This window comes from Hyperoodon ampullatus (assembly GCF_949752795.1).
Source record: "Hyperoodon ampullatus genome assembly, chromosome: 11".
Classification (NCBI taxonomy): Eukaryota; Metazoa; Chordata; class Mammalia; order Artiodactyla; family Ziphiidae; genus Hyperoodon; species Hyperoodon ampullatus.
This window is the reverse complement of record NC_136924.1, coordinates 45,418,837-45,441,212: the sequence shown is the minus strand read 5'-3', so window position 1 is coordinate 45,441,212 and position 22,376 is coordinate 45,418,837.

Genomic DNA, 22,376 nt, shown 5'->3' with positions numbered 1-22,376 from the left:
AATGGATAAAAGCTTAACATCAGGAATTATTAGACTCATGCACATCTAACCTCCAAAAAGATTTCAATTCACACATCTCAACTACCATCAGCTAAAATAGTACAAACAAGAAATGCTGAAGGTGTTTTAGACAAATGTATACCCTCTAGCTGCTGGAGAGATGTAAAGCGGTAAGAGCCAATAATGAGAACAGAAAGGAGCTGCGTTTAAAAGTAAAAATTGAGCCACCATTCCATTCAGCAAGCCCACCACTGAGCCTCTCACCTGAGAAGTCCAGAGTTGAGAAGGCACAGGCTTCAACAGCTGCACTGCAGGAATTTTCACAATAACCAAGACACAGAAGAAGCCAAAATGTCCATCACCAGATGAATGGATAAAGAAGTGGTCCCTGTAAACAATGCAATATTAGCCAAGGAAAACAATGAAACACTGCTCTTTGAGGCACCATAGATGAGCCTAGACATAATCACAGAACTTGAGGTAAGTCGGAAAGCAAAAGACATATGCTACCATATCACTTATAGCCGTTATCTAACAACTGACACAAATGAATATATTTCCACAGAGAAAGACACTCACAGACTTAGAAAACAAACTATGCTTATCTAAAAGGAAAGGTGGGGGGAATGGAATAATGAAGATTAGGGTTACCATACTTCTAAAATACCTATTAAATACATATATCAAAAAGACCGACCATATAGCAAGGCAGGTCTATGGAACACTCTGCAATAACTTACATAGGAAGTGGATCTGTACATGAATATTATATATTTATGTAATATACAAATGAATCAGAATGTGTACACCTAGTACAAACAATATTTTAATCATTACCCCGATTAAAAAACTTTTAAAAACCAACAAGAAATAATGTGACATAAACATATAGGGGTTTCTCAGGCACATTCCATTTTAATTTACAACCTAGGAACAGGACTTCCAGAAAGGCTCTGCTGCCATAGTAACCAAATTTGGGAATGGAGAAATGCTGCCGCCTTGTGGCCGGTTCCCACAACACCAGATTTAAACCCAGTGCTAATGGTCACTAAATATTCACACTCATTGCAGGCCTGTAAATAACACCTGCCCTCAAAAACAATCCTGGGGTCGAAAATTGACCAAAAAATTCAAAAGAGGGCAACGTTCCAAGCAGACAATTTCAAGAGGTTAATTTACTCTCCGTTGTTTTCTGTTTTTCTTTAACAGAAATTTTAAAAGTCATGGAAAAATGCTGAACATTAGGAATATTTAAAGACATGCAAATCCAAATTACAAAAAACCTATCAGTTCACACCAGTCAGAATGGCCATCAGCAAAAGTTCTGCAAACAATCAATGCTGAAGGGGTTGTGGAGAAATGCCTACCCTTGTTTCAACGTGGGACATGGTAAGAGCCAGTAAAGATAACACAAAAGACGTGCATTGAAAAGGTAAATACTGAGCTACCATTCAATCAAGCATACCCACTGCTGGGTCTATCACCTGAGAGGATGAGAATCCAAAAGACACAGGCTGGGCTTCACTGGTGGCGCTGTGGTTGAGAGTCCACCTGCCGATGCAGGGGACACGGGTTCATGCCCCGGTTCAGGAAGATCCCACATGCAGCGGAGCGGCTGGTTCCGTGAGCTATGGCTGCTGGGCCTGCGTGTCCGGAACCTGTGCTCTGCAACGGGAGGGGCCACTGCAGTGAGAGGCCCACGTACTGGGAAAAAGATAAAAAAGACACAGGCTGGCAATCCTGCACTCCAGCAATATTGACCATAGCCAACACTTGGAAGCTACGAAAATGTCCATCAACAGAGGAATGCACAAAGGGAAAGTGGTCCATGTACGCAATGGAATATGACTCCAAAAAATATATATAATTTCAATTTAGAAAACCAACATAAGTAAGGAGACATCAGCATTTGGGGGTTTATCTGGGCACATTCCGCTCTAATATATGACCGAGGAACACCACTGCCAGGAAGGTCTGTTTCCCTAGTTACCAGATTGGGAAAAGCAGAAATGCTGCTGCCCTCTGGCCTTTACCTGCAACAGCAGCTTTAAAACCTGTGCTAAGGGTCACTTCATATGCACCAGTACTGGAGGGATGTAAATCAAACCTGTCTTCAAAATGTCTTGAGGGAGGTAATGGCCAAAATATTTCTAAGTGTCACACATACTTCACGAAAACAATTGCACAGTTTGAAGAAAAAAAGGACATGCCAGAAACTCAATTTCAAGGGGATTATGAGACGCATGCAAATCCAACCACAAAGAGGTATCAGCTCACACTAGTCAGAATAAACTTCTGCAAAAAAACTACAAAAAATAAATGCTGAAGGCGTTGTGGAGAAGTGCATACCCTCAACTTTAAGTGGGATGTAACCTGGTAAGAGCCACTAATGAGAACAGAATGGGGGTGCCTTGACAAGGTAAACATTTTGCTACCATATGATCCAGGATGCCCACTCCTGGGCCTAAAACCTAAGAAGACAGAATTAGAAAGACACAGGCAGACAAATGTGCATGGCCGCAGTATTACAATAGCCAAGCCATGGAAGCAACCGAAAAGTCCATCAACAGATGAGTGGACAAAGAAGAACTGGTACATGCAGAGATGGAATATTAGCCAAGGAAAACAAGGACACAATGCCATTTGCAGCACCGTGGATGAGTCTAGAGGTAATCACGCGACTTGTAGTAAGTCAGAAAGAGAAAGACACATATCGTATGATATCACTTATAGGTGTTACCTAAAAATTGATACCAGTGAAGATACTTCCACAGAGAAGGGCAATCACAGATTCATTAAACAAACTTATGGTTCACCAACGGAAAGGTGTGAGGATTGGATACATTAAGATATTGGGGTTAACAGACATATACAAACACAGGTGAAGTATATAATCCCCAAAGACCTACGGAATACCAAGAGAAGACTACTCAATATTCTGTCTTCACGTACATGGGGAAAGGATCCCAGGAAGAATAGGCATATGTATATGTGTAAAAGAACCACATCTTGCACACCTAGAAGAAGCCAAACATTGTAATCAAACTTGCTGTGATAAAAAATAAAAATTAAATTAAAAAAACGAACAAGAAGTAGTGAGACATAAGCTTAAGGGGCTTCTTCCTGGCACATTCCGTTCTAAATTACAACCTAGAACACGACTTCCATTGAGGCTCTGTTGCCCTAGTAACCAGATTTGGTAAAGGAGAACTGCTGCCACCTTGTGGCCGTTTCACACAACAGCAGCTTCAATCCCAGCGCTAATGGTCAGTTGATATTCAAAATAATTGCAGGCCTGTAAATCACACCTGCCCTGAAAACAAATCCTGGGGTCGTATGTCGACCAAAATATTCAAAAGACGTCCACATTTCAAAATGACAGTTACAAGTGGCATATTTTACGCACATATGTCTTCTGTATCTTTTTCTTTCTTTCTTTGTTAAAAAACGGGAATGGAAAAAGGTTGAACATCAGGAATTAATAAAACCATGCAAATCCAGTGTAAAAAAACGTTCACCTCACAGGCGTCAGAAGGATCATCAGCAAAAAAATGTCTACAAAGAATAAATGCTGAAGGGGTTTTAGAGAACTGTGTACCCTTTAGCTGCTGGTGGGATGTAACCTGGTAACAGCCAGTAGGGAGAACAGAATGAGGTGCGCTTAAGGGTAAAAATGTGATCTCGTAGGCCCACTGGTGGGCCTATCACCTGAGTAGACCAGAATCAAAAGACATAGGCTGGCAATCCTGCACTGCAGCAACATGTACCATAGCCAAGACCTGCAAGAAACCAAAATGTCCATCAACAGTAAAATGCACCAAGAAGAACTCATCCATGTACACAATGGAATATTAGCCATGAAAAGGCATGGAACAGTGCCCTTGGCACCACCATAGAAGGATCTAGAGATAATCACCCTACTTGAAGTAAGAAAGAAACCGAAAGACAGACATTCTGTGACATCACTTATAGGCATTACCTAAAAATGGATACCCAAGAAATAATTTCCAAGAGAAGGACACGCATAGATTCAGAAAACCAAATTATGTTTAACCAAAAGGAAAGGTGTAAGGAATGTATGAATTAGGATATGGGGTTAACAGACATGTACTAATACATATGAAATGTATAATCACAAAATACCTATGGAATACGAAGAGAGGTCTACTCAACACTCTATAATAACATACACGGGAAAGGGTCCAAAGAGGAAGAGACAGATACATTGAGAGGATGAACCAGAAACTGTACACCTAGGAGAATCTACATTTTTATCAAATTTGCTCTGATAGTTAATAAAAATTAAATTTAGAAAACAAACAACAATTTAGGAGATATAAGCTCTTGGGGGTTTGTGTTGGCACATTCCACTCTAATTTGCAAATTACTAACACGATTTCCAGGAAAGCTCTGTTGCCCAAAAACCCAGAGTTGGAAATGTAGAAACGCTGCCACCTTGGGGCCGTTTCCCACAAGAGCGGCTTTAAACCCACAGCTAATGGTCACTTAACATTCACAGGAATGAGGGCTGTAAGGACACCTGCCCTAAACAATTGTGTGGAGGTAGGGAATGGCCAAAAAATTCATACTGGCAAATTTTTCAAGGAGATAGTATGGAGGGGTAAGATTTACTCACTCATTTTCAAAGAACAGGAAAATGGATAAAAGCTTAACATCAGGAATTATTAGACTCATGCACATCTAACCTCCAAAAAGATTTCAATTCACACATCTCAACTACCATCAGCTAAAATAGTACAAACAAGAAATGCTGAAGGTGTTTTAGACAAATGTATACCCTCTAGCTGCTGGAGAGATGTAAAGCGGTAAGAGCCAATAATGAGAACAGAAAGGAGCTGCGTTTAAAAGTAAAAATTGAGCCACCATTCCATTCAGCAAGCCCACCACTGAGCCTCTCACCTGAGAAGTCCAGAGTTGAGAAGGCACAGGCTTCAACAGCTGCACTGCAGGAATTTTCACAATAACCAAGACACAGAAGAAGCCAAAATGTCCATCACCAGATGAATGGATAAAGAAGTGGTCCCTGTAAACAATGCAATATTAGCCAAGGAAAACAATGAAACACTGCTCTTTGAGGCACCATAGATGAGCCTAGACATAATCACAGAACTTGAGGTAAGTCGGAAAGCAAAAGACATATGCTACCATATCACTTATAGCCGTTATCTAACAACTGACACAAATGAATATATTTCCACAGAGAAAGACACTCACAGACTTAGAAAACAAACTATGCTTATCTAAAAGGAAAGGTGGGGGGAATGGAATAATGAAGATTAGGGTTACCATACTTCTAAAATACCTATTAAATACATATATCAAAAAGACCGACCATATAGCAAGGCAGGTCTATGGAACACTCTGCAATAACTTACATAGGAAGTGGATCTGTACATGAATATTATATATTTATGTAATATACAAATGAATCAGAATGTGTACACCTAGTACAAACAATATTTTAATCATTACCCCGATTAAAAAACTTTTAAAAACCAACAAGAAATAATGTGACATAAACATATAGGGGTTTCTCAGGCACATTCCATTTTAATTTACAACCTAGGAACAGGACTTCCAGAAAGGCTCTGCTGCCATAGTAACCAAATTTGGGAATGGAGAAATGCTGCCGCCTTGTGGCCGGTTCCCACAACACCAGATTTAAACCCAGTGCTAATGGTCACTAAATATTCACACTCATTGCAGGCCTGTAAATAACACCTGCCCTCAAAAACAATCCTGGGGTCGAAAATTGACCAAAAAATTCAAAAGAGGGCAACGTTCCAAGCAGACAATTTCAAGAGGTTAATTTACTCTCCGTTGTTTTCTGTTTTTCTTTAACAGAAATTTTAAAAGTCATGGAAAAATGCTGAACATTAGGAATATTTAAAGACATGCAAATCCAAATTACAAAAAACCTATCAGTTCACACCAGTCAGAATGGCCATCAGCAAAAGTTCTGCAAACAATCAATGCTGAAGGGGTTGTGGAGAAATGCCTACCCTTGTTTCAACGTGGGACATGGTAAGAGCCAGTAAAGATAACACAAAAGACGTGCATTGAAAAGGTAAATACTGAGCTACCATTCAATCAAGCATACCCACTGCTGGGTCTATCACCTGAGAGGATGAGAATCCAAAAGACACAGGCTGGGCTTCACTGGTGGCGCTGTGGTTGAGAGTCCACCTGCCGATGCAGGGGACACGGGTTCATGCCCCGGTTCAGGAAGATCCCACATGCAGCGGAGCGGCTGGTTCCGTGAGCTATGGCTGCTGGGCCTGCGTGTCCGGAACCTGTGCTCTGCAACGGGAGGGGCCACTGCAGTGAGAGGCCCACGTACTGGGAAAAAGATAAAAAAGACACAGGCTGGCAATCCTGCACTCCAGCAATATTGACCATAGCCAACACTTGGAAGCTACGAAAATGTCCATCAACAGAGGAATGCACAAAGGGAAAGTGGTCCATGTACGCAATGGAATATGACTCCAAAAAATATATATAATTTCAATTTAGAAAACCAACATAAGTAAGGAGACATCAGCATTTGGGGGTTTATCTGGGCACATTCCGCTCTAATATATGACCGAGGAACACCACTGCCAGGAAGGTCTGTTTCCCTAGTTACCAGATTGGGAAAAGCAGAAATGCTGCTGCCCTCTGGCCTTTACCTGCAACAGCAGCTTTAAAACCTGTGCTAAGGGTCACTTCATATGCACCAGTACTGGAGGGATGTAAATCAAACCTGTCTTCAAAATGTCTTGAGGGAGGTAATGGCCAAAATATTTCTAAGTGTCACACATACTTCACGAAAACAATTGCACAGTTTGAAGAAAAAAAGGACATGCCAGAAACTCAATTTCAAGGGGATTATGAGACGCATGCAAATCCAACCACAAAGAGGTATCAGCTCACACTAGTCAGAATAAACTTCTGCAAAAAAACTACAAAAAATAAATGCTGAAGGCGTTGTGGAGAAGTGCATACCCTCAACTTTAAGTGGGATGTAACCTGGTAAGAGCCACTAATGAGAACAGAATGGGGGTGCCTTGACAAGGTAAACATTTTGCTACCATATGATCCAGGATGCCCACTCCTGGGCCTAAAACCTAAGAAGACAGAATTAGAAAGACACAGGCAGACAAATGTGCATGGCCGCAGTATTACAATAGCCAAGCCATGGAAGCAACCGAAAAGTCCATCAACAGATGAGTGGACAAAGAAGAACTGGTACATGCAGAGATGGAATATTAGCCAAGGAAAACAAGGACACAATGCCATTTGCAGCACCGTGGATGAGTCTAGAGGTAATCACGCGACTTGTAGTAAGTCAGAAAGAGAAAGACACATATCGTATGATATCACTTATAGGTGTTACCTAAAAATTGATACCAGTGAAGATACTTCCACAGAGAAGGGCAATCACAGATTCATTAAACAAACTTATGGTTCACCAACGGAAAGGTGTGAGGATTGGATACATTAAGATATTGGGGTTAACAGACATATACAAACACAGGTGAAGTATATAATCCCCAAAGACCTACGGAATACCAAGAGAAGACTACTCAATATTCTGTCTTCACGTACATGGGGAAAGGATCCCAGGAAGAATAGGCATATGTATATGTGTAAAAGAACCACATCTTGCACACCTAGAAGAAGCCAAACATTGTAATCAAACTTGCTGTGATAAAAAATAAAAATTAAATTAAAAAAACGAACAAGAAGTAGTGAGACATAAGCTTAAGGGGCTTCTTCCTGGCACATTCCGTTCTAAATTACAACCTAGAACACGACTTCCATTGAGGCTCTGTTGCCCTAGTAACCAGATTTGGTAAAGGAGAAATGCTGCCACCTTGTGGCCGTTTCACACAACAGCAGCTTTAATCCCAGCACCAATGGTCAGTTGATATTCAAAATAATTGCAGGCCTGTAAATCACACCTGCCCTGAAAACAAATCCTGGGGTCGTATATCGACCAAAAAATTCAAAAGACGTCCACATTTCAAAATGACAGTTTCAAGAGGCATATTTTACACACATTTGTCTTCTGTTTCTTTTTCTTTCTTTCTTTCTTTGTTAAAAAATGGGAATGGAAAAAGGCTGAACATCAGGAATTAATAAAGCCATGCAAATCCAGTGTACAAAAACGTTCACCTCACGGCCGTCAGAATGATCATCAGCAAAAAACTCTACAAAGAATAAATGCTGAAGGGGTTTTAGAGAACTGCATACCCTTTAGCTGCTGGTGGGATGTAACCTGGTTACAGCCAGTAGTGAGAGCAGAATGGAGGTGCGTTTCAGGGTAAAAATGGAGCTACCATGTGATCTGGTAGGCCCACTGATGGGTCTATCACCTGAGTAGACCAGAATCAAAAGACATAGGCTGGCAATCCTGCACTGCAGCAACATGTACCATAGCCAAGACCTGGAAGAAACCAAAATGTCCATCAACAGAAAAATGCACCAAGAAGAAGTCATCCGTGTACACAATAGAATATTAGCCATGAAAGTGCATGGAAGATTGCCGTTGGCACCACCATAGAAGGATATAGAGATAATCACTCTACCTGAAGTAAGAAAGAAACCAAAAGACAGACATCCTATGACATCTCTTATAGGCGTTACCTAAAACTTGATACCCATGAAATAATTTCCAAGAGAAGGGCACGCATAGATTCAGAAAACCAAATTATGTTTAACCAAATGGAAAGGTGTAAGGAATGTATGAATTAGGATATGGGGCTTAACAGACATGTACTAATACATATGAAATATATGATCACAAAATACCTATGGAATACGAAGAGAGGTCAACTCAACACTCTATAATAACATACACGGGAAAGGATCCAAAGAGGAATAGACAGATACATTGATAGGATGAACCAGAAACTGTACACCTAGGAGAATCTACATTTTTATCAACTTTGCTCTGATAATTAATAAAATTAAATTTAAAAACAAACAACAATTTAGGATATATAAGCTCTTGGGGGTTTGCGATGGCACATTCACTCTAATTTGCAGCTTACTAACACGATTTCCAGGAAAGCTCTGTTGCCCAAAACCCCAGAGTTGGAAATGTAGAAATGCTGCTGCCTTTTGGCCGTTTCCCACAAGAGCGGCTTTAAATCCACAGCTAATGGTCACTTAACATTCTCAAGGACTCAGGGCTGTAAAGGACACCTGCCCTAAACAATTGTGCTGAAGTAGGGAATGGCCAAAAAAAATTCGAAACTGGCATAGTTTTCAAGGAGATAGCATGGAGGGGTAAGTTTTACTCACTCATTTTCAAAAAAGAGGAAAATGGATGAAGGCTCAGCATCAGGAATTATTAAACTCATGCAAATCTATCCCCCCAAAAGGTTTCAACTCACACATGTCAACTACCATCAGCAAAAGTCTACAAACAATAAATGCTGAAGGTATTTTAGAGAACTGTATACCCTCTAGCTGCTGCAGAGATGTAAAGTGTTAACAGCTAATAATGAGAACAGAAAGGAGCTGCGTTTAAAAGTAAAAATTGAGTCACCATTCCATTCAGCAGGCCCACCGCTGAGCCTCTCACCTGAAAATTCCAGAGTCGAGAAGGCACAGGCTTCAGCAGCTGCACTGAAGGAATTTTCACAATAGCCAAGACACGGAAGCAAACAAAATGTCCATCACCAGATGAATGCATAAAGAAGAAGTGGTCCATGTACACAATGGAATATTAACATGGAAAACACTGAAACCCTGCTGTTTGAGGCACCGTAGATGAGCCTAGATATAATCACAGAACATGAGGAAAGTCGGAAAGCAAAAGACATATCCTATGGTATCACTTATAGGCGTTATCTAACAACTGACCCAAATGAACATATTTCCACAAAGAAAGACACTCACAGACTTAGAAAACAAACTATGCTTATCTAAAAGGAAAGCTGGGGGGAATGGAAAAATCAAGATTAGGGCTACCTAATACGTGCACAAATACCTATTAAATATATATATATCAAAAAGACCGACCATATAGCAAGGGAGGTCTATGGCACACTCTGCAATAATTTACATGAGAAGTGGATATGTACGTGAATATATATATATATGTATATATACATATATATATATATGTAATGTACAAATGAACCATATTGTGTACACCTAGGACAAACAATATTCTAATCATTACCCCTAATAAAATAACTAAAACAACGAACAAGAAGTAATGTGACATAAACTTATGGGGGTTTCTCCTGGCACATTCCATTTTAATTTACAACCTAGGAACAGGACTTCCAGAAAGGCTCTGCTGCCCTAGTAACCAGATATGGGAATGGAGAAATGCTGCCGCCTTGTGGCCGTTTCCCACAACAGCAGCTTTAAACCCAGTGCTAATGGTCACTGAATATTCACACTCATTGCAGGCCTGTAAATGACACCTGCCCTCAACAAAAATCCTGGGATCTAAAATTGACCAAAAAATTCAAAAGAGGGCAACCTTCCAAGAAGACAATTTCAAGAGGTTAATTGTACTCTCCGTTTTTTTTTGTTTTTCTTTACCAGAAATTTTAAAAGGCGTGGAAAAATGCTGAATATTAGGAATAAATAAAGACATGCAAATCCAAATTACAAAAACCTGTCATCTCACACCAGTCAGAATGGCCATCAGCAAAACTTCTGCAAGCAATAAATGCTGAAGGGGTTGTGGAGGAAGGCCTACCCTTGGTTCAACCTAGGACAAGGTAAGAGCCAGTAAGGAAAACAAAAAGAAGGTGCCTTGAAAAGGTAAATACTAAGTTACCATTCAATCAAGCATTCCCACTGCTGGGCCTATCGCCTGAGAGGATGAGAATCAAAAAGACACAGGCTGGGCTTCACTGGTGGCACAGTGGTTGAGAGTCTGCCTGCCAATGCACGGGACACGGGTTCATGCCCCGGTTCGGGAAGATCCCACACGCAGCGGAGCGGCTGGTCCCATGAGCTATGGCTGCTGGGCCTGTGCGTCCGGAACCTGTGCTCTGCAATGGGAGGGGCCACTGCAGTGAGAGGCCCACGTACTGGGAAAAAGAAAAAAAAGACACAGGCTGACAATCCTGCACTCCAGCAATATTGACCATAGCCAACACTTGGAAGCTACGAAAATGTCCATCAACAGAGGAATGCACAAAGGGAAAGTGGTCCATGTACGCAATGGAATATGACTCCAAAAAATATATATAATTTCAATTTAGAAAACCAACATAAGTAAGGAGACATCAGCATTTGGGGGTTTATCTGGGCACATTCCGCTCTAATATATGACCGAGGAACACCACTGCCAGGAAGGTCTGTTTCCCTAGTTACCAGATTGGGAAAAGCAGAAATGCTGCTGCCCTCTGGCCTTTACCTGCAACAGCAGCTTTAAAACCTGTGCTAAGGGTCACTTCATATGCACCAGTACTGGAGGGATGTAAATCAAACCTGTCTTCAAAATGTCTTGAGGGAGGTAATGGCCAAAATATTTCTAAGTGTCACACATACTTCACGAAAACAATTGCACAGTTTGAAGAAAAAAAGGACATGCCAGAAACTCAATTTCAAGGGGATTATGAGACGCATGCAAATCCAACCACAAAGAGGTATCAGCTCACACTAGTCAGAATAAACTTCTGCAAAAAAACTACAAAAAATAAATGCTGAAGGCGTTGTGGAGAAGTGCATACCCTCAACTTTAAGTGGGACGTAACCTGGTAAGAGCCACCACTGAGAACAGAATGGAGGTTCCTTTAAAAGGTAAACATTGAGCTTCAAAATGGTCCAGTTGGTCCACTCCTGGCCTATAACTTAAGAAGACAGAATTGGAAAGACACAGGCAGGCAAATGTGCATTTCCACTGTATTACAATTTCCAAGACACCGAAGCAACCAAAAAGTCGATCAACAGATGAGTGGACAAAGAAGAACAGGTATATGTAAAGACGGAATATTAGCCAAGGAAAATAAGGACACAATGCCATTTGTAGCTCCGTAGATGAGTCTAGAGGTAATCACGTGACGTGTAGTAAGTCAGAAAGAGAAAGACACATATCGTATAATATCACTTATAGGTGTTACCTAAAAATTGATGTCAGTGAATATATTTCCACATAGAAGGGCAATCACACATACAGTAAATAAACTTATGGTTCACCAATGGAAAGTTGTGAGGATTGGATATACTAGAATATTGGATTTAACAGACATATACAAACACAGGTGAAATATATAATCAGCAAAACCCTATGGAATACTAAGAGAAGACTACTCAACATTCTGTCATAAAGTATATGGGTATAGGATCCCAGGAAGAATAGACATATGTATATGTGTAAAAGAACTACATTTTGCACACCTAGAAGAAGCCAAACATTGTAATCAAGCTTGTTGTGATAAAAAATAAAAATTAAATTAAAAAAACGAACAAGAAGTAGTGAGACATATACTTAAGGGGCTTCTTCCTGGCACATTCCGTTCTAAATTACAACCTAGAACACAACTTCCTTTGAGGCCCTTTTGCCCTAGTAACCAGATTTGGTAAAGGAGAACTGCTGCCACCTTGTGGCCGTTTCACACAACAGCAGCTTTAATCCCAGCGCTAATGGTCAGTTGATATTCAAAATAACTGCAGGCCTGTAAATCACACCTGCCCTGAAAACAAATCCTGGGGTCGTATATCGACCAAAAAATTCAAAAGACGTCCACATTTCAAAATGACGGTTTCAAGAGGCATATTTTATGCACATTTGTCTTCTGTTTCTTTTTCTTTCTTTCTTTCTTTGTTAAAAAATGGGAATGGAAAAAGGCTGAACATCAGGAATTAATAAAGCCATGCAAATCCAGTGTACAAAAACGTTCACCTCACGGCCGTCAGAATGATCATCAGCAAAAAAGTATACACAGAATAAATGCTGAAGAGGTTTTAGAGAACTGCGTACCCTTTAGCTTTTGGTGGGATGTAACTTTGTAACAGCCAGTAGTGAGAACAAAATCGAGGTGCGTTTCAGGGTAAAAATGGAGCTACCATATGATCTCGTAGGCCCACTGATGGGCCTATCACCTGAGTGGGCCAGAATCAAAAGACATAGGTTGGCAATCCTGCACTGCAGCAACATGTACCATAGCCAAGACCTGGAAGAAACCAAAATGTCCATCAACACAAAAATTCACCAAGAAGAACTCGTCCATGTACACAATGGAATATTAGCCATGAAAAAGCATGGAACAGTGCCGTTGGCACCACCATAGAAGGATCTAGAGATAATCACCCAACTTGAAGTAAGAACGAAACCAAAAGACAGACATCCTATGACATCACTTATAGGTGTTACCTAAAAATGGATACCCAAGAAATAATTTCCAAGAGAAGGGCACGCATAGATTCAGAAAACCAAATTATGTTTAACCAAATGGAAAGGTGTAAGGAATGTATGAATTAGGATATGGGGGTTAACAGACATGTACTAATACATATGAAATATATGATCACAAAATACCTATGGAATACGAAGAGATGTCTACGCAACACTCTATAATAACATACACGGGAAAGGATCCAAAGAGGAATAGACAGATACATTGACAGGATGGAGCAGATATTGTACACCTAGGAGAATCTACATTTTTATCAAATTTGCTCTGATAATTAATAAAAATTAAATTTAAATAACAAACAACAGTTTAGGACATATAAGCTCTTGGGGGGTTGTGCTGGCACATTCCACTCCAATTTGCAGCTTACTAACACGATTTCCAGGAAAGCTCTGTTGCCCAAAACCCAGAGTTGGAAATATAGGAATGCTGCCGCCTTTTCGCTGTTTCCCACAAGAGCGGCTTTAAACCCACAGCTAATTGTCACTTGACATTCACAAGGACTCAGGGCTGTAAAGGATACCAGCCCTAAACAATTGTGCAGAGGTAGGGAATGGCCAAAAAAATTCAAAACTGGCAAGTTTTTCAAGAAAATTTTATGAAGAGGTAAGTTTGACTCACTCTCTTTTAAAAAAAAGGAAAATGGATAAAAGCTCAAACTCAGTAATTATTATGACTCATGCAAATCTAATCTCTAAAATGTTTCAACTCACGCCAGTCGACTGGCCATCAGCAAAAAGTCTAGAAACAATAAATATTGAAGGGGTTTTAGAGAACTGTGTACCCTCTAGCTGCTAGTGAGATGTAACGTGGTAACAGCAAATAATGAGAACAGAAGGGCGCTGCTATTGAAATAAAAATTGAGGTACCATTCAATCAAGCAGTCACACCACTGGACTTCTCACCTGAGACCAGAATCGAGAAGACCCGGGCTGCAAAGGCTGCACTGCAGCCTTATTCACAATAGCCAAGTCAGTGAAGCAACCAAAATGTCCATCAACAGATGAATGGATAAAGAAGAAGTGGTCCATGTACACAACACAATATTAGCCATGGAAAATAATGAAACACTGCTATTTGAGTCACCGTAGATGATCTTGGAGATAATCACAGGACATGAGGTAAGTCAGAAAGCAAATGACCTATATCTTATGATATCACTTATAGGCGTTATCTAATAACTCACACAAATGAACATATTTCCACAGAGAAAGACACTCACAGACTTAGAAGTATGCTTATCTAAAAGGATAGGTGGGCGGAACGGTAAATTAAGATTAGTGTTACCATATGTATACAAATACATATTATAAACATATATCAAAAAGACTGACCATATAGCAAAGGAGGTCTACAGAACACTCTAATATTTTACATGGGAAGAGGATCTGAACATGAAGAGACATATATATTGTACAAATAAACCAGATTGTGTACACCTGGACAAACAATATCTAATCATTACCCCGATTAAATAAATTTTAAAAACCAAGAGGAAGTAATGAGACATAAACTTATGGGCGTTTCTCCTGGCACATTCCATTCTAACTTACAACCTAGGAACACGACTTCCAGAAAGGCTCTTCTGCCCTAGTAACCAGATTTGGGAATGGAGAAATGCTGCCGCCTTGTGGCCGTTTCCCACAACAGCAGCTTTAAACCCAGTGCTAATGGTCACTAAATATTCACCAAACTTGCAGTTCTGTAAAGACACCTGCCCTCCAAAAAAATCCTGGGGTTGAATATCGACCTAAAATTCAAAAGAGGGCAACCTTCCAAGAAGACAGTTTCAAGAGATATATTATACTCACATTGTTTTTTAACAGAAAAAAAAAGACGTTGAAAAATGATGAATTTTAGGAATTTTTAAAGACATGCAAACCCAAATTACAAAAACCTTTCAGGTCACAGCAGTCAGAATGGCCATTAGCAAAAATGCTGCAAACAATAAAGGCATTGTGGAGAAATTCGTACCCTCGGTTCTAAGGGGGACATGGTAAGAGCCACTAATGAAAACACAATGTAGGTGCTTTGAAAAGATCAACATTGATCTACTAGTCAATCAGTCACACCCACTGCTGGGCCTATCACCTGAGAAACTGAGAATCAAAAAGTCACAGGCTGGCAATCTTGCACTCCAGCAATATTTAATATAGCCAACACTTGGAAGCAACGAAAATGTCCATCAACAGAGGAATGCACCAAGAAGTTGTCCATATACTTAATGGAATATTACTCCACTAAAAATATAAATTAAATTTAAAAAACAAATAAAAGTAAGGAGACATCAGCTTTTGGGGGTTCATACGGGCACATTCCACTCTAATTTATAACTGAGGAAGATCACTGGCCTGAAGGTCTGTTTCCCTAGTACCAGCATGGGGAATGAAGAAAGGCTGCTGCATTCTGGCTGTTACCTACAAAAGCAGCTTTAAAGCCTGTGCTAATGGTCACTGCATGTGAACAAGTACTGCAGGGTTGTAAATGAAACCTGCCCTCAAAATGTCTTGAGGGAGGTAATGGCCAATAAATTTCAAAATGTGACACATACTTAAAGAAAACCCTTTGAAGAACTAAGCTGTAATCACAGTTTGAAAAATAAAAAGGACATGCCTTAAAGCTCAATTTCAACGGATTATGAGTCACATGCAAATTCAACCACAAAGATGTATCAGCTCACACCAGTCAGAATATCCGTCAGCAAGAAAACTACAAACAATAAATGCTGAAAGTGTTGTGGAGAAATGCATACCCTCAACTTTAAGTGGAATGTAACCTGGAAAGAGCCATTAATGAGAACAGAATCGTGGTGCATTTAAACGGTAAACCCTGAGATACAATATGATACAGGAGGCCTACTCCTGGGCCTATAACATAAGAAGACAGAATTGGAAAGACACAGGCAGGCAAATGTGCATTGCAGCAGTATTACAATAACCAAGACATGGAGGCAACCAAAAAGTCCATCCAGAGGTGAGTGGACAAAGAAAAACTGGTACATGTACAGATGGAATATTAGCTAGGGAAAAAAATGAAACAATGCCATTTGAAGCACCATATATGATTCTAGAGGTAATCAGGCAAATTGTACTAAGTCATACAGCAAAAGACACATATCCTATAATATCACTTATAGCTGTTAGCTAAAAATTGATACCAATGAAGATATTTCCACAGAGAAATGCAACCACAGATTCATTAAACAAAGTTATGGTTCACCTTATGGAAAGGTGTGAGGATTGGTTACATTAGGATATTGGGGTTAACATAGATATAGAAACACATGTGAAATATATAATCACCAGAGACCTACGGAATACCAAGAGATGACTACTCAACATTGTGTCATAACATACATGAGAAAACAACCTGAAGAAGTATAGATACATGTATATGTGTAAAAGAACCACATCTTGCACACCTAGAACAAACAAAACATTTTAATCAAATTTGCTGTGATAAAAAATAAAATTTAATTAAAAAATGAACAAGAAGTAATTAGACATAAACTTAAAGGGCTTTTTGCTGGCACATTGCATTCAAGTTTACAACCAGAGCATGACTTCCATTAAAGCTCTGTCATCACTAATAAAGCAGCTTTATAAGCAATGTTGAAGGTAGCTTAAAAGAAGTCTCACTAATTATTGATAGTAACAAGAAAACAAACAAAAGTAAAAATCTCACTGCAAAAAGTATACATAGAGTAAGGGTAGTAGATCAAACACTTATTAAACTTCTGTAAAGTATAAAAGACAACAGTAGTATGTTTTGTTAAAAAGAGACAGCCCAAATAAATCAGAAGTGAAAGAGATGATGTTACAACAGCCACCACAGAAATACAAAGTATCCTAAGATACACACAGGGTAACTCAGGGCTCAGACTGGACAGAGCCCACTCTCGATTCCCCTGTACATGACTTACAGGAGCCTCAGGAACTGAGGAGGGGGTCCCTGATGAGAGGCACAAGATAGAAGATGTTAGGTATTAACATGACTGCATTCATCTTAAACGTGCCTGAACTACATTCACACGAGATGATTTTGTCCTGTAGGTACATCGGCACCTCTCATCGGAACTGCAGATCTTTGGCTTCACCACCACTACTGACAGCATTAGCTTCACCTGCTGTGGACCGTCTCCTATAGGATTTCTAGAACCACAAAGCATCGAAGCTTCACAGGACCCAGAGTCTGTGCGACTCTACTCCAAGTCTCAACTGCACTCAGAGACTCAGAGTCTCAACAGAGACTGCACTCTTGGAGGGCACACACAAAGTAGTGTGCACATTAGGACCCAGGGGAAAGAGTAGTCACCCCATAGGCGAATGGCCATACCTAACTGCTAATGTTAGAGGGTCCCTTGCAGAGGCGGGGAGTGGCTGTGGCTCACCATGGGGACAACGACACTGGCAGCAGAAGTTCTGGGAAATACTCCTTGCCATGAGCCCTCCCAGAGTCTGCCATTAGCCCCACCAAGAGCAAGGTAGGCTCCAGTGCTGGGTCGCCTCAGACCAAACAACCAACAGGGAGGGAACCCAGCCCCATGCTTCAGCAGACAAGCAGATTAAACTTTTTATTAAAATTTTATTTAATCCACAGACAAGCAGATTAAAGCTCTGCCCACCAGAGCAACACCCAGCTCTACCCACCACCAGTCCCTCACATAAGGAAGCTTGCACAAGCCTCTAAGATAGACTCAATCACTGGAGAGCAGACTCAATCACCGGAGAGCAGACAGCAGAAACAAGAAGAACTACAATTCTGCAGCCTGTGGAAGGAAAACCACATGCACTGAAAGATAGAGAAAATGAAAATGCAGAGGACTTTATACCAAATCAAGGAACAAGATAAATCCTCAGAAAAACAATGAAATGAGGTGGGGATAGGCAACCTTCCAGTAAAAGAATTTGGAATAGTGATAGTGAAGATGATCCAAGACCTTGGAAAAAGAATGGAGGCAAAGATCAAGAAGATGCAAGAAATGCTTAACAAAGACCTAGAAGAACTAAGGAACAAACACCTAGAAAAATTAAAGAACAAACAAACAGAGATGAACAATACAATAACTGAAATGAAAAATATACTAAAAGGAATCAGTAGCAGAATAACTGTGGCAGAAGAACGGATAAGTGACCTGGAAGACAGAAAGGTGGAAATCACTGCTGTGGAACAGAATAAAGAAAAAGAATAAAAATAAATGAAGACACCCTGAGACCTCTGGGACAACATTAAACACAACAACATTCACATTATAGGGGTCCCAGAAGAAGAAGAGAGAGAGAAAGGACCTGAGAAAATATTTGAAGAGATTATAGTTGAAAACTTCCCTAGCATGGGAAAACAAATAGCCACCAAAGTCCACAAAGCGCAGAGAGTCCCAGGCAGGATAAACCAAAGGAGAAAAATGCTGAGACACACAGTAACCAAACTGACGAAAATTAAAGACAAAGAAAAATTACTGAAAGCAACAAGGGAAAAATGACAAATAACAAATAACATACAACAGAACTCCCATAACGTTAACAGCTGATTTCTCAGCAGAAAATCTACAAGTCAGAAGGGAGTGGCATGATAAATTTAAAGTGATGAAAGGGAAAAACCTACCACCAAGAGTACTCCACCAAGCAAGGATCTCATTCAGATTTGGCAGAGAAATCAAAAGCTTTATAGACAAGCAAAAGCTAAGAGAATTCAGCACCACGAAGGCAGCTCTAAAACAAATGCTAAAGGAACTCCTCTAAGTGGGAAACACAAGAGAAGAAAAGGATCCACCAAGACAAACCCATAACAATTAAGAAAATAGTAATAGGAACATACATATCGATAACTACCTTAAACGTGAATGGATTAAATGCTCCAACCAAAAGACACAGGCTCGCTGAATGGATACAAAAACAAGACCCATATATATGCTGTCTACAAGAGACCCATTTCAGACCTAGGGACACATACAGGCTGAAAGTCAGGGGATGGAAAAATATATTCCATGCAAATGAAAATCAAAAGAAAGCTGGAGTAGCAATACTCACATCAGATAAAATAGATTTTAAAATAAAGAATGTTACAAGAGACAAGGAAGGACACTACATAATGATCGAGGGATCAATCCAAAAAGACATAACAATTATAAATATATATGTACCCAACATAGGAGCACCTCAATATATAAGGCAATTGCTAACAGTTATAAAAGACTAAATCAACAGTAACACAATAATAGCAGGGGACTTTACAACCACACTTACACCAATGGAGATCATCCAGACAGAAAATTAATAAGGAAACACAAGCTTTAAATGACACAATAGACCAGATAGATTTAATGGATATTTATAGGACATTCCATCCAAAAACAGCAGATTACACGTTCTTCTCAATGGCACATGGAACATTCTCCGGGATAGATCACATCTTGGGTCAAAAATAAAGCCTCAGTAAATTTAAGAAAACTGAAATCATATCAAGCAGCTGTTCCGACCACAATGCTATGAGATTAGAAATCAATTACAGGGGAAAAAACGTAAAAAACACAAACACATGGAGGCTAAACAATACGTTACTAAATAACCAAGAGATCACTGAAGAAGTAAAAGAGGAAATCAAAAACTACCTAGAGATGAATGACAACAAAAACATGATGATCCAAAACCTATGGGATGCAGCAAAAGCAGTTCTAAGAGGGAAGTTTATAGCAATACAAGCCTACCTCAAGAAACCAGAAAAATCTCAAATAAACAATCTAACCTTACACCTAAAGGAACTAGAGAAAGAAGAACAAAACCCAAAGTTACTAGAAGGAAAGATATCATAAAGATCAGAGCCAAAATAAATGAAATAAAAGCAGTAGCAAAGATCAATAAAACTAAAAGCTGGTTCTTTGAGAAGATAAACAAAAATGATAAACCTTTAGCCAGACTCAAGAAAAAGAGGGAGAGGACTCAAATCAATAAGATTAGAAATGAAAAAGGAGAAGTTGCAACAGACACCACAGAAATACAAAGCATCCTAAGAGACTACTATAAGCAACTCTATGCCAATAAAATGGACAACCTGGAGAAATGGACAAATTCTTAGAAAGGTATAACCTTCCAAGACTGAACCAGGAAGAAATAGAAAATATGAACAGACCAATCACAAGTAATGAAATTGAAACTGTGATTAAAAATCTTCCAACAAACAAAAATCCAGAACCAAATGGCATCAGAGATGAATTCTATCAAACATTTAGACAAGAGCTAACACCCAACCTTCTCAAACTCTTCAGAAATTTTCAGGGGAAGGAACACTCCCAAACTCATTCTATGAGGCCACCATCACCCTGATATCAAAACCAGACAAAGATACTACAGAAAAAGAAAATTAGAGACCAATATCACTGATGAATATAGATGTAAAAATCCTCAACAAAATACTAGGAAACAGAATTGAACAACACATTAAAAGGATCATACACCATGATCAGGTGGGTTTTATCCCAGGGATGCAAGGATTCTTCAATATACACAAATAAATCAATGTGATACACCATATTAACAAATTGTAGAAGAAAAATATGATCATCCCAATAGATGCAGGAAAGCTTTTGACAAAATTCAACACCCATTTATGATTAAAAAGTCTCCAAAAAGTGTGCATAGAGGGAATCTAACTCAACATAATAAAGGCTGTATATGATAAACCCACAGCAAACATCATTCTCAATGGTGAAAAACTAAAAGCATTTCCTCTAAGATCAGGAACAAGACAAGGATGTCCGCTCTCACCACTACTATTCAACATAGTTTTGGAAGTCCCAGACACAGCAATCAGAGAAGAAAAAGAAATAAAAGGAATACAAATTGGAAAAGAAGAAGCAAAATTGTCACTGTTTGCAAATGACACGATACTATACATAGTGAATCCTAAAGATGTCACCAGAAAACTACTAGAGCTAATCAATGAATTTGGTAAAGTTGCAGAATACAAATTATTGCACAGAAATCTCTTGCATTCCTATACACTAACAATGAAAGATCAGAAAGAGAAATTAAGGAAACAATCGCATTCACCATTACAACAAAAAGAATAAAATATGTAGGAATGAACCTACCTAAGGATGTAAAAGACCTGTACTCAGAAAACTATAAGACACTGCTGAAAGAAATCAAAGATGATATAAACAGATGGAGGTATAAACCATGTTCTTGGATTAGAAGAATCAATATTGTAAAAATGATTATACTACCCAAAGCAATCTACAGATTCAATGCAATCCCCAGATTCAATGCAATCCCTACCAAATTACCAGTGGCATTTTCTACAGAACTAGAACAAAAAAATCTTAAAATTTGTATGGAGACACAAAAGACCCTGAATAGCCAAAGCAGTCTTGAGGGAAGTTAAAAGAGCTGGAGGAATCAGACTTCCTGACTTCAGACTACACTACAAAGCTACAGTAATCAAGACTATATGGTACTGGCACAAAAACAGAAATATAGATCAATGGAACAGGATAGAAAGCCCAGAGATAAACCTACATACCTATGGCTAACTCATCTATGAAAAAGGATGCAAGGATATGCAATGGAGAAAAGACAGTCTCTTCAGTAAGTGGTGCTGGGAAAACTGGACAGCTACACGTAAAATAATGAAATTAGAACATTCCATAACACCATACACAAAAATAGACTCAAAATGGATTAGAGATCTAAATGTAAGACCAGACACTATAAAACTCTTAGAGGAAAATATAGGCAGAACACTCTATGACATAAATCACAGGAAGATACTTGTTGACCCACCTCCTAGAGAAATGGAAATAAAAACAAAAATAAACAAATGGGACCTAATGAAACTTAAAAGCTTTTGCACAGAAAAGGAAAACATAAACAAGACGAAAAGACAACCCTCAGAATGGGAGAAAATGTTTTCAAATGAAGCAAATGACAAAGGATTAATCTCCAAAATTTACAAGCAGCCCAGGTAGCTCAATATCACAAAAACAAA